Source organism: Anas acuta, chromosome 2, assembly GCF_963932015.1.
Source record: "Anas acuta chromosome 2, bAnaAcu1.1, whole genome shotgun sequence".
In the NCBI taxonomy this organism is placed as follows: domain Eukaryota; kingdom Metazoa; phylum Chordata; class Aves; order Anseriformes; family Anatidae; genus Anas; species Anas acuta.
Window position 1 is genome coordinate 48,601,967 of NC_088980.1, and position 13,002 is coordinate 48,614,968.

General features: G+C 34.4%; 1 long non-coding RNA gene across 1 annotated transcript in view; it reads right to left on the reverse strand.

The window, feature by feature from the left end:
• Nucleotides 1–6,983, reverse strand: part of LOC137851710 (uncharacterized) — a 40,869-nt gene extending 33,886 nt beyond the window's left edge. Inside the window, exon 1 of the long non-coding RNA XR_011093381.1 lies at nucleotides 6,904–6,983. This is a non-coding gene — a long non-coding RNA (uncharacterized lncRNA). The remainder of the gene's footprint in view (nucleotides 1–6,903) is intronic.
• Between the last annotated feature and the right edge of the window lie 6,019 nt (nucleotides 6,984–13,002).

The window sequence follows — 13,002 nt, forward strand, 5'->3', positions numbered from 1 at the left end:
CCACAAACAAATTTCTTGCAACATTAGCTGCATTTAAAAGTATAATCTTATGCTGCTTGCTCTTGTTCAGAAACATTTCAGAATAATTGGAGAGTGCATGTATTTACAGTAGAGAAAATAACATACACTTAACACTGCTTATGATGCTTATCATTATTTTAGATGCAAAGTCTGAAAAAAATATTGACAAAACTCATGTTCTAAACATATCCACATTAATAGAAAGTATCTGAGCTTGTGGAACTCATATATACACACTTAGACTTTTTTAGATGTACTAATAGATAGATTCAGATTTCACAATCTTAAAGATGGTATACAATATTTTTAAAAATGAATAACCCATCTAATTCTACTGAATTTACTTAAAAATAAATCCTATTGAATTCAGTGAGAATTGACTGAATAGTTTTGCCTGAGGCTGGCTGATTATTTATTTATTTATTTATTATTTATTTTTTATGGGAACTGAGCTTTCAGAGTCCCTTTAAGTTGTATGGTGCTCAGATGTGAGAGTTGATGCAAAATCATCACCCATCAGAGGAAAGTTTCACTGTTAACCCAGAGAACACTGGTGTGTTCTGCATCTACCCTTTAGAAAATCTTAATCAAAAGGTTATTCTTTAAAGGCAGTCAGTGTTTCAGGAAATCTCATTGGATTGTGTTCTCCTTAAGTACATTTTCTAGTTGGAGTACAAACTTAAAAGTTTAAGATGTTAAACTTGGTCTACACTACAGATACTGTTCTATAAATACTGATAATCTAATACAGAGTTTTCTTAAAAGGGTGAGGGATTTGGACTTAAAATTGGTAGCACAAGTAAAACACAAGAACATCTTTTTTAAAATCAAAAAAATGTTTAAGTTCACTGCTTTTGAATAATCCAAACACATTTGTACCACGGTGTTTTGCAAAGTGTTCTATGAGCTTACATCTTTATAGCTCTCCCTACGCAGGTTTAGATTAACTATGTGCCTAATTATTTGCTTTTGAGTGTAATGGTACCCAAACATGTCTCAAGTGTTGCCCTGAATCCTGGCTTGTGTGCATAACTTCAGAAATCTGCTTTTGGCCAGTCATTACATTATACACTGATTGTAAAGTCTTAACACAAGTAACTAGTACATAATGAACACAATCAGCATTAAAACTTCTAAAGAAGGGGTCTCTGTGTATAACGTATTCAGGACTGACTGCTGGGTTTGGTGTTTTGTGTGTGGGGCTTTCAGTCTATTTCAAGTGAAAATATATAATTCCAGGCCACTCTTCCAATACATCACAGTCATTTTCTGCACTTTAGTTGTTTTTCTCTCCATTTTTCCCACAAAATAAAACATCATTACAGCAGGTTTAAAGTGCACTTTAGTGCCTGCAATCTTCCCATGCTATTCTTTAATATTTCATCATTAAATAGCAAAATAACCTGATATGATCCTAATTTAGTGCCAATTACACTGCATTGATCAAAGTGACCTTTTCATACTGAAGCACAAAAATCAATCCCGCTGTACAACAAATGTCAGGGGGATGAGAGCAACATATAATCTGTGACAATCAAAACATTACTTACAAATGAAATCACCAATGACCTGCATGCCAAGGCAATTTCTGCATAATGTACGCTGGTTTTGTTTGCAGCTTTTGTTGGGATTTTTTGTTGTTATTTTGTTTTCCAGTCTGCAGCCAGAGATAGTTGTGCTATTTTACAGTTTCACTGACAACACTGAAAATAGTTGAAGCTCTATAACTGTTACCAAAATAACCACACGTTGTCTTGAATCTGCAATGCATCTTTAAGGTTCGTTTAAGTGTGATTTTCTGTGGACCCAACTGTCAGACTGCCTTCCAACAATGCTCCTGCACTGAAGTTTAGTGATGTTTCAAAATGCATCCAAATTGACAAGACAGAGGCAGAGGAAAAACAAATGATTGCTCAGAGGTCCTCACCATTCTAACTTATTTCAGTGGTTCACAAGCCAGGCTTTGACTTAGATGTTAGCTCTGCTAAGATAATGACAAAACTGCAGTGACTTTACCAGTGTTCAGACTCCACCGATTACCTCTATGTCCAGTTTAGGGTCAAAACAGGGAGGCAATAGGCTGCAGTATGGTCTATCATTTGAAGCCAGCAAACACTTGAAATACCTTTACCTTGTAATTCACATGAGGGAATTTAAGTTAGGTCAATTTTCAGTGTCATTTTATTTATGTGCATTTTAACCACATAATAAAGCTATCTAAACTTCAATTTACTTTGAATTCTGGTCATAATTAATGTATTGGCAACGATCCCTTCCTTGAAAAAATCCTTACCCACACCCAACAAGATTTAAATTCATTCACATACCAGTAATTCATAAATCTGTAATTCATGAATCAAAATTACAAGACATCGTTGGGCAATGTTGATTAAGCTCACATTTTTCAGCTATTCTACTGTTAGCATATCACAACACGAGGAGATTCAAAACTTTATTTAAAATGTTGGGGTCTTCTACAAGCATATAAACTGTTCAGGTATATAAAATCTTGAGGTCTTGGGATCTTCAAGCATGTAAATTGTTGTGGTCTTCTTCAAATATTTAGACTCACAGAAACATCTGTGACTGAAAGATGATATTACATCTCACAAGTCCTTGAATAAGACTTACAGAATTTGAAAGCTGAGATCTGCCAGTAGCAGCTTGTGTGGTCATGGCAAAAGAATTTAATCCCTTGCTTTTCTCTAAGATAGAGGTTTTATTTTTTTAATAAATTAATATTTTTTTTTCTCTTCTTGGGTTTCAGCTGGATGGTTCTGTATGATAGCATAATGAGCAGAGTCTGTTTTCTAAATTGCTGTGCCATGGCTTTTTTCAAGATAAGGATTGAGATCCTGAAACATATTAATTCAAATTATTTGAAAATATTTAAGAAGTCTACGGTATTTTACCTTATTGTACAATCATGCTTGGTAAGGGATTGTCTCCTGGAAATTGAGGCAACTCCCCTGTTTTCTGTTTGTTTGTTTTGTCCTGTATTCCGTTCCCTAGAGAGAGACTGCTCTAATTTAAGTAATTCATCCATAAGGAAAATCTCCAAGGCCTGGATATTTTCTGTGCTCATGCACACTAATCTGTTAATCAACCAAGAATGAGAGAACATGGGAAAATCTAACTCAGTATCAGTATCAAACATGCTTGTTCTTCTAGATGTTTTAAGTTGAGATCCAAAATAGTCAAAAATAATTAGAGAGATTCTCAGGGTTTTGTCATCGTTATTACTGTTCTGGGGGTCACAAAACATTTTCTTTTATAGCATTTCTCTGATAATCAGACTGTACTTTGTCATATAAGAATACCTAAAAAAGGGAAGCAAGCTATGTTTTCTACCTTGTAAGTGAATGAAACCTTTACTGTAGGACTTGAGAAAATCAGAAAGCCTCTGCACCATTGTTAAACAACCCCTGGTGTCCTAAAGGAAAAAGCTATAATTTGGTGTCTTTTTGGTAAATTTGTAATTTTTTCCTTGCTAACTTTCAGTAGTATTTGTTAGAGACACTGTGTGTGTTTCAATTACCAAGCTGATGAAACTACTATTCTTTCGCTTGGTCATATAACAATAACTCTCTTCCTAGCAAGTCTGTTAACAAACATGATTTATGACTGGAACTTCCACAACGCTGTATGTCGCCCTGGTAAGAATAATATTCAAGACCTGGTTATGAACCAAATCCAATTCATTTCATGCTGATGCAGAATTAGTTTCAGACTAATGCAAAGGAGCAGTACGGGCAGACTGTTAAGGTGACTCTCTTATTTTTAACATGTTCTCCAATGCAATTTGCAGCTTAACAGCCTCACTATAAATGACATGATTAAGTTTTATACATTTCTGTATATTTGATGTATTTACCCAAATGCAGCTGTCGTTTTGTATACTGTTTCAGATGTTTAGAACTGAATCAATTGTTTGGAGTAATCACACTTTCCAAAGATAATTCTCTTTTTCAACATTAAGCTGTAATGCAAACATGAGCTAGCATAGTAAGGATGAATATATAGATCTGAACAAAAATAATTTTTCCATCACTGTAGTGTAAAATATTGATATATCCATATTTTATTTATCTATACAATATATATAAAATTTTAAAGGATATTGACCATTAAAGAATCAGTTGAAAAGGTCCATTAATTCTTTATTTCTGGCAGATCTAATCAATTTGATATTTTGCGACAGTACCATCAATATATTGGTTAAAAATTGCTGTCCCAGTTCAACCTCTAGCATGACCAGGTCATTCTTTAAAAGAAAGACCTTTACTTTCTTTCAGCAATTACCTTGAGGCATGGGTGCAAATGAGGATGCAATTCATCTGTTTTAACCAAAACCAACCAGTGTTTTGACTGATTCTGGCATTTTAATAATAGATACTTCATTATTAAAATTGCTTAATTGTAAATAGGAATATACTTTATAATGGACCACATGGGGTTCAGTATAAAATCAATAGTGTCTACTGAATAAAGCAAGATCAAAAAGATATATATCTGTTCTATATTTGGCCTTAAATTAGGAATTAGGTGTTTCAGGTACACAGACTTTTTCATTTCATAGTAAAATATAACCAAATTTACATTCAGTAAAAGAAAAATTGGAGGTTTGACAGGTTTGACACTCAGCACGATTTTATCCCAAGGTCAAGGCTTTTTAACTTGTTGCTAGTCAGAGTTGACCAATATGTGCAACATGATCAATCACCACTTGAGCATAAAGCACACTGTGAAATTTAGATGACAGTTCAGAGCTAGGGTTAAGAAGAAACAATGTGTTACCTAATAACTCTTTAAACATCAGGAAGCCAATGAATGAAAGTAGTATTAACTTTCATATTAAGTGAATACACATGATCCTTACACTTTAATATGTTACATAGCCTACCTGAACTTTCAGCAGAGACAGGAAATACTTATGCTGTAGATTGCCAGGGCTGCATTCCACTGTCTTAAGGAATGTGCTGGGTAATACTATCTCTAAAGCTTTTATTCTTTAGCAAGAGTTACTGAAAATTAAGTTTCTATTGATTTTGAATGCCGTGATTTCTATGAATATCTGATTTATTTCTTATCTGTATTCTTCTAAATCTTTATGTTCAAACTGCAATCAGAAATTTAATCCACAGACATTACAGAAAGCTAATTGTTTGTCTGTTCTCATTACATATCACACTTTGTTAGAGAAAATCAAATTTTCTGGGATCCCCAAATGGAAAATTATTAACTTAATTCTTTACAAATTACACAGGAGATAATATCTGATAGTCCAGTAAGAACATCTTAATCAATGTCTAGCACTGTAATGTAAAATAAGAGTATGCTAAGAGTATGATAAGAATATGCATATTGCTGATTAAGAGTACTGCTGTAGTGTTGTATACAAATTCCAAAGAAATTGAAATTAATAGATTGCTAACGTATCAAGTAACTACTTTTATTAAAGAGGAACAGCTAAAGTATTTTGCATTACAATTCTGAGTCCAAACATATTAACACCCACAAAGTATGTGCATACTTCATACTGCAACTTTGTGGACTTGCAACTTTTGTAGTATGGCAAAATAATCCAAGAGACTATTAGGAAAACTAAGTTCATTTGTATACAGAGAGAGACATTTACAGATCACTTGGCCTAATCTAAATGTTGTGAGCTCCAGTAGAAAGATTCTCACTAAGTTCAGTAGTGCCTTTATGATCAGATGGCAGTGTGATCTTGCCTCTCCTTAAACAAACCACACACAAAAAGCATTTTAAAATTGTAGGATAGCTTTCAGAAGAACTGAATAGGACCTGTCACACATATACTGTGCTTTAAGCATGTCTTAGAATCAGTTTGCTGTATATGTATTTATGCACTAGAAAATCTTAACTGACCTGAAACAGGTTAAGTGATTACGGTGTGCAATTCAACAAATTCCAGAAACGCATTTAAAGTCCCCAAGTCACTCACATGCTTCTCATCTGTTTATGTACTGTGAAAAAATGCTGTATGACAAGCACGCAGAATAAAACTATCAAGAGGGTATGTAGGTTTGTGTGTCTTCTGCTAAACTGACCTTCACAATCCATTTCTTGTTCCAGTGTACGTGCTAAATAGTTCCTAATGAAATACAAATAATTCAGAAAGGGGAAAAAAATCTTGTATACTTTCTATCTAGATATTTTTTTTTTGACCTAAAATAGTTCCTCTTTTTTTATGAGATAGCACTTTTATCAGAAAATTACTATCATTGATCAAGAACTGAAATTCCTTGGTAAACATAGTAAAATGTTGATTATATGAAATACAGCTTTTTTTGGCTTTCTGGATGAATGGATGGTACTTAAAATATTTTCAGTCAGACAAAGTCTTCTTCCAGCCTGAACAGAGCAAGCTATTCTAGTTCTGTTTGTTCAAGAAAATAGGTCTAAATTGATTAAACTAATCATTTTATTCTAACTGCTCTTTTTAAAGACAACTGCTGATTGCATGCCCCTTTTGTAGCTGTAGCTGAGCCCGAGATGGTACAAAATAACCATCTTGCCAGTTGTCACTACTATTTGTTCATTCTTTAATTAAACATAATATATAAAACCGTATAATTTACATCTAATTGGGAAACATCTTTAGTCAGAAGGCAGCATGGTCTAATGGAATAAGTAGAGGCTGGGTGTCAACAGGTCCTGAGCTATGGTCCAACTGTACTAGACAATCACAGCTGGCCTTCCAGAAGTGACGTAATCTTCAAATTTAAGAGTTTCATGTTGTTATGGAGCATAATTTCAGTTAATCATTGATTTAACATTGAGTACATTGTGAGAGTTGGTTAATATCTGCATAATGCAGACAAAAAACAAACAAACAAACAAACAAAAAACACTTACTGGCAGGAGCAGCATTCTGTGATAACAGCAAGGTTGTGGTAAATAAAGTTGAAGATGGTCTGTAGCTGAAGGCTTGTCTTAATAAAAAATAAAATAAAATAAAATAAAATAAAATAAAATAAAATAAAATAAAATAAAATAAAATAAAATAAAATAAAATAAAATAAAATAAAATAAAATAAAATAAAATAAAATAAAATAAAATAAAATAAAATAAAATAAAAAGAAAGCAGAAAAAAAAAAAGTAAAAATATGCTTCACAATCATGGTCTGATTTGTCATCTAATTTATTTTTTCTGGGTTGAAACGTAAGCATAATAATTAAAATATGTGAATTAACGGGAGCATGTTTATCCATGAAGAGTCCAGGAGTCACCCAAACATCACAATTATGCTTGGTGGAAAAGAGGCATGGGGGAGGGGAAGTCCTCTCCACACTGACTGAACAGAAATAAAAGAGCGTTAATAAAACTCTCAGCAGATCTGATATAGACTCACAGCAAATTCAGAAACATTACTTTTTAGTGGATGTTGGTGGGGGCAGGAGGGCGAGCACATAGCTTTTTTTTCAATTTCTTCATGATGAAATGCAGCATAGTATTTGACAAAATCTGGCATTGGTTTTTGAACAAATGAATGAAAACTGTGATGGCCCTCAGCCACTTATATGTTAAAGTAAACACAAGCATGAAGGAAAGTTGTTAATTCAATGTTGATCATCAGCCCCTGGACTCATTTTAACCTACTCTGTATACAAAACAATTCTACTCTGTTTTTGTTTGTTTGTTTGTTTTTAACTGACACAATAAATGTATACATATATAGCATGTATGTTATTCTGAAAAAATCCAAAATCAACTGTTTCACTAAAGGCAGCATCTTTAGCAGAAATCAAATGCTAATAAGTCATTATGTAGAGTAACAGACTTTATCACGACCTTATCAGGACCTTACCTTGAAATCTCATGTTGCTCATGCTGCTCTTTAAAGTCTCTCTCTCTCTCACTCTCCCACTCTCACTCTCTCCCTCTCCTTCCATTTTCCCCCCCTCCCCCCCAAAAAAAGACCAAAAGGGAGGAAACTTAAGAAGCAAAGGAACAATCTATTATAATTCATACTCTGGTATATCTATTATCAGCTGCGCACTTAACTGAACAGGCCAGCATCCATGCTGCAGTTGAATTAATCTCTTGCTTTTCAGATTCAGAGCTCTTTTTCTTCAAACAACGGAAAAAGCACTAAGATAAAATATGCCAAAGGTCCTTTTATTGCATATAAAAATTAACCAGGACCCTTTTCCTGCACACGTGAATACACATGCTGTTAAATTCAGGACAATGTAAATGACTTCTTGTGTACTGACAGGAAAGTGGCACCTGTATTTTGGGCATAATATTTTTCTCATTATTAGATATGCTTTATGCATATAAAACATATGCTTTATGTTTTAGTCTACAGGCATGTTCTTTCCAGGGGATTTTTCTTTTGATAAAGAGAATTTGCCACAATCTTGTAATTGTACAGAGCAAAACTTCTAATTCACAAATATTTTGTGAGCTAGACAGTTTACTGATATCCAGAGGAAATGCAGAAGTGCCACACAAACAGAATCTTCTCTATATAGCAGGCCCTGCTTACTCTAAAGATTGCACACTACCTAAAAACAACATGTAAAGCTGAGCAATGAGCAGCTGTCTGTGCCTTGCAGCTTGACTCTACATTATTCAGCATGCCATGGCATGAATCAGACACATTATTTACTTAGAATAAGAGCTTGCATGTGCCCATCTTAAGTATATCTGAACCTCAATTGACTACAATTGACTGTAAGTGGCAAAAATACCAAAACTTGCAAGTTACCAAATAGATTCATCCATGCTCTTTGAACAGGTCTCCAGGCCTTTTACTACTGTTCAAGAAGGAGCTATAGCATTCACAAGAAGAATATATAATAAACAGTAAAAAGTAAAACAATAATATTAAGTGAATTGGAAATAAAACCATAGAACAAACCTTATTCGAATTATGGTGATTGAGGGCTTGAAGGTCAGTCTCTGCCCAATAATGCATTAAAAAACACTATTTGCATCTAATCCTCAAGAAAAAAAGAGAGGGAGAAATGAGAGGAAGAGAGGAAGAAGGGAAAAGAATGAGATAAAGAGAAAGAAAGAACGAAAGAGAGAAAGAGAGAAGGAAAGAAGGGAAAAAGAAAGAAAAAAGAACAAGAGGAAGAAGAAGAATTTATATTCGTATTTCTCTAGTTTTTCTTAGTGGCTATGACTGTTAGACATTTATTATTCATTAAGTTGTAAGCTAAAATTCTTTCCCATTTACTCATTTCTAAAGTAAAAAAAAAAAAAAAAAAAAAAGCATAATTTTTATATGAAATTGCTCTTTCATTTATTGGAAAATAGATATTTTTTCCTGACATTTCATACACACGTTATCAGGTTTTGCCAGGAATTTTCTTGTTAAACTGTTCCATCAAACTGAAACCTTTTCAGTAACAAATCTCTTTTGACACCTTTTCATTCAAAAAGGTTTCTCAGGTTCAGAATGGAAATTCTGGTAAAAAGGCACCTTCACAGAACAGTCATCAGATCAGTAGAGCCCTTGTGTTTCACCTGGAAGACCATGCTTCAAGTGAGGACAGGAGACCTGAATCTACATTTTATGCAATTGTCCAAAGCCCCATCTCCAATGAATGATAAAGTTTCTCTTTTGAAATGTAGGGAAAATTAGCTATTTCAAAAACATTTATAATTTCCCTGTAAAACCAACACACAAAACTTACAGAACAATGAAACTTTTCCATTTGCTGGTCTGGTATGTTGAATTTAATTTATCAATTAATATCTTTCTCATAACATGACTCTCAATAGTGCAGTTTCCACTCTGAGTTGTTTCTAGACATAAAGATTGAATTATGAATTAGAACATTGATGAAGAATGCATAAGCTTATTGTGGTGTCACTAGACAACCCATGATAAAGTCACAATCTCACAGTAACTTTTAGCTTTTGGAGCACAGACATTATTACAATCTACATTATGCTGCTGTGGTTTCAGAGCCCAAATAGTTCCACAAAAGTGCATTTTTTTAAATCTCAGTTGTACTGCGGGTTGTAGTATTGCAAGCATCTAGTTGTTTTAATCTAAATTTCGTTACATAGTGAAAAAAATACAGCTTTAACAGATTTTTTTTTTTTTAGTTTGACAAATAAATATTATTTAATACACAAGTATAAAATTTCATTATTCCCAGTCACGTAAATCAATTTTCAGCCAGATTACTGCAAAATAAGATTGCAAAGCAGAAATGAATCTGATTCAAATCTAGAGACAGGTGAGTCAGAATTTTTTGATTTACTCAGCTTAATAAAATTTCATGACTAACAGATACATGAATAAGATCCTCTGCCAGCATCAGTCTTGGGCTACAGGTATATCAGTGGAACTATGTGAGTTGATACCCTATGATAATTTGGATTCATTAAAATTATAAAGTTGTATTCTTAGAATTGAGCTATTGAATGCAGACTGAAACCAGAATATGGCTCAAATAGAAGTATAATGCAGTTCAGAAGATGAACTCTCATTATTGTGGAAATCTCTTTTCGGCCAGTACTTTGTAATTAAGTGCTATTGGTCACCAGGCAATATACGTTTCCTTTAGACAAAAATGCAGACAATATGACGTGGTAGTAAACCCAAGTGTAATAATCTGGGCTGAATGATAACAGGGAAGATATATTGAGAATGGAGAACAGCAGAGAAAAAAAAAAAAAAAAGCTTGAATCTCTTCTCACTGGCTTTCCAACCTGTAGTGTGGGCTGTGCTTCCCGCAAAGAGTCAGCCCGTCCCACAGCGTGGGTGCCGGGTCCTGTTTGCCATCATGCCCCCCGCCGGCACACCTGCCGGCTGTGTCAGCCAGGTCCAGCTGACGTGCCTGCTGCTGGCGGGTAGCGGGATCAGGGGAATTAGTTCTGCTTGCCTCGGGAGGCCAGCCCAGCAGCCGCCGCCGCTTCTATTCAAACGCCCCTCCACTGCTCAAGCTCAACTGGAACCATTTAGTACCCGCATTGTTCTGCTTTTTTTATTTGTTTCCTTCCACTCAAGCACATGTTAGAAAAGGCGACCCCCCAGCAATCTTCCCCCACTCTCCCCCCTTTCACATGACTAAGCGATTATCTTCTTCCTAATCAAAGAGACAGATGAAAAGAATTTATTAATAAAAGTTCCCCTTCAGGAAGATTGGAAATGAATGATTAGTAAAATACACCCAATTTTACTTATAGACCCCCCTCATAGAGAGGCATCTGTGAAGGGCAGGGATGCCAGAATAGTGGTGGGGACTCAGGCATCTGGAAGCTGTTTGCGATATGGATTAGAAGTCAGGGCTGCACACAGATACTGCCTGCAGTCACAAAAGCCTGCTCTGTGGAGGGGAAAAAAATATGCTGCTTGTTTACAGTGCTACTTTTTCCCTTTGCTTGTTATCTGTTTTATTTCTTCCCTTGCTTCACTCTCCCCACACCATTCATGTGCAATTATGTCTGCACAGATATGCCAGCTGGTGGGGCTTGTTAACCATATCCACCACACAAGTGTCTAGGAAAAGGGGAGAAGGGGACAGGAGCTGGGCAAACAACACCACATTGTGCTCCAGACTGGTACATTATCTGCTTGTTGTTGCCAGGGCCTGCTGATTGCACCGGAAAAACAACCCCAGCACTGTGTTCACTACATGGAGAGAGTGTTGTCTGCTTGTACTGCATCCACCAATATATTTAAAAAAAATAGGTAAATCAAAGACACAAATACATTTAATAAAGTTTTAATAAAAAAATGTTTGAAACCTTAAGTTTAGGAAGGGTAGCAATTTCCACTCAGATCTGTTTTTACCAGCGTGAGTCTAAGATGGTCACGTTAATAGCAAGTATTCAAACGAGACCATCTTAAAAAAAATAATAAAAACCTGAGAGACATTCTAGTGAATAATTCTATAATACCTGTCTTATGAAATTAATATTATAGAATAAAGGAATTATAGAATCTTTTAGATTGGAAAGGACCTCTAAGATCATCAAGTTTAGAGATGCTGCTTTTACATCTTTATGAAGACAGACTTTCTGCTAATTTCAACCTGTTATGTCAAATTTTTAGGCTCAAAATCAAATAATAAGCAAAGATGTTGTAAAGATAAACCGTGCTTAAATGCTATATGCATGCATTAAGACTTACATTAACACAGTAGTGGGTGACACTGGCCTGACTCTGATTGGGCACATGATCAATGCTTTGGACATTCAATTCATCCAGTTCTTCTGAACTCAGAAGAAATAAAATCAAAACATTAATCAACTTCAAAAAATGTCTCAAGGAAGTTTTTAAAACAAAAGTATTATTTTAAACTCTGTTTCTTTCAAAACCAGATTCACGAGTTGTGTTCCAAAGAGGAAAAAATGTTCTCCCTTTTATGTCTCCATTTGGAAGAAATTACATTTTGAAGAGCATATCTTTAAATTATTTTTGTAGTGATGTAATCAGGTAGTAAGCAGCCTTTTAAAATCAACTTTTTATAGGAACTTCTTTGAAAAAAACGCATTTAAGAGGTGAAGGAAAGTATTTCTGAAGCTTTTTTTTTTTTTTTTGTCATCCTTCTGAAACTGTCATCATTTTGGATTACTTCAGAAAAATAAAAAGAAAAATTGTCAGAGTACCACAAAATCATTTAAACACCTCCATATAATTACAATTACAGCAGTAGCATTGGAGGACTATACTATTGTTGTTGCAGTAAATAAAGCAGGATATTGCAGTAAATCCAAAATTATTAGATTTAAACTCATGACATTGTATATTCATTTTAGACATACTGAGTTGTTATAGATATGTATTTTAAGCTTCTTAAATGCTTATATACTGGATTTATAGGGAATCTCTTCTAGATAAAGGACTGCAGAAAAACCATGCCTTGTAAACAACATTCTTAGTGTCATTTGTGTACGTCATTTTCCACAAAAAAAAAAAAAAAAAAAAAAAAAAAGTGATAGATGTTTTTTTCCACAGAACCTGATGATGAACAAAATCCATGGT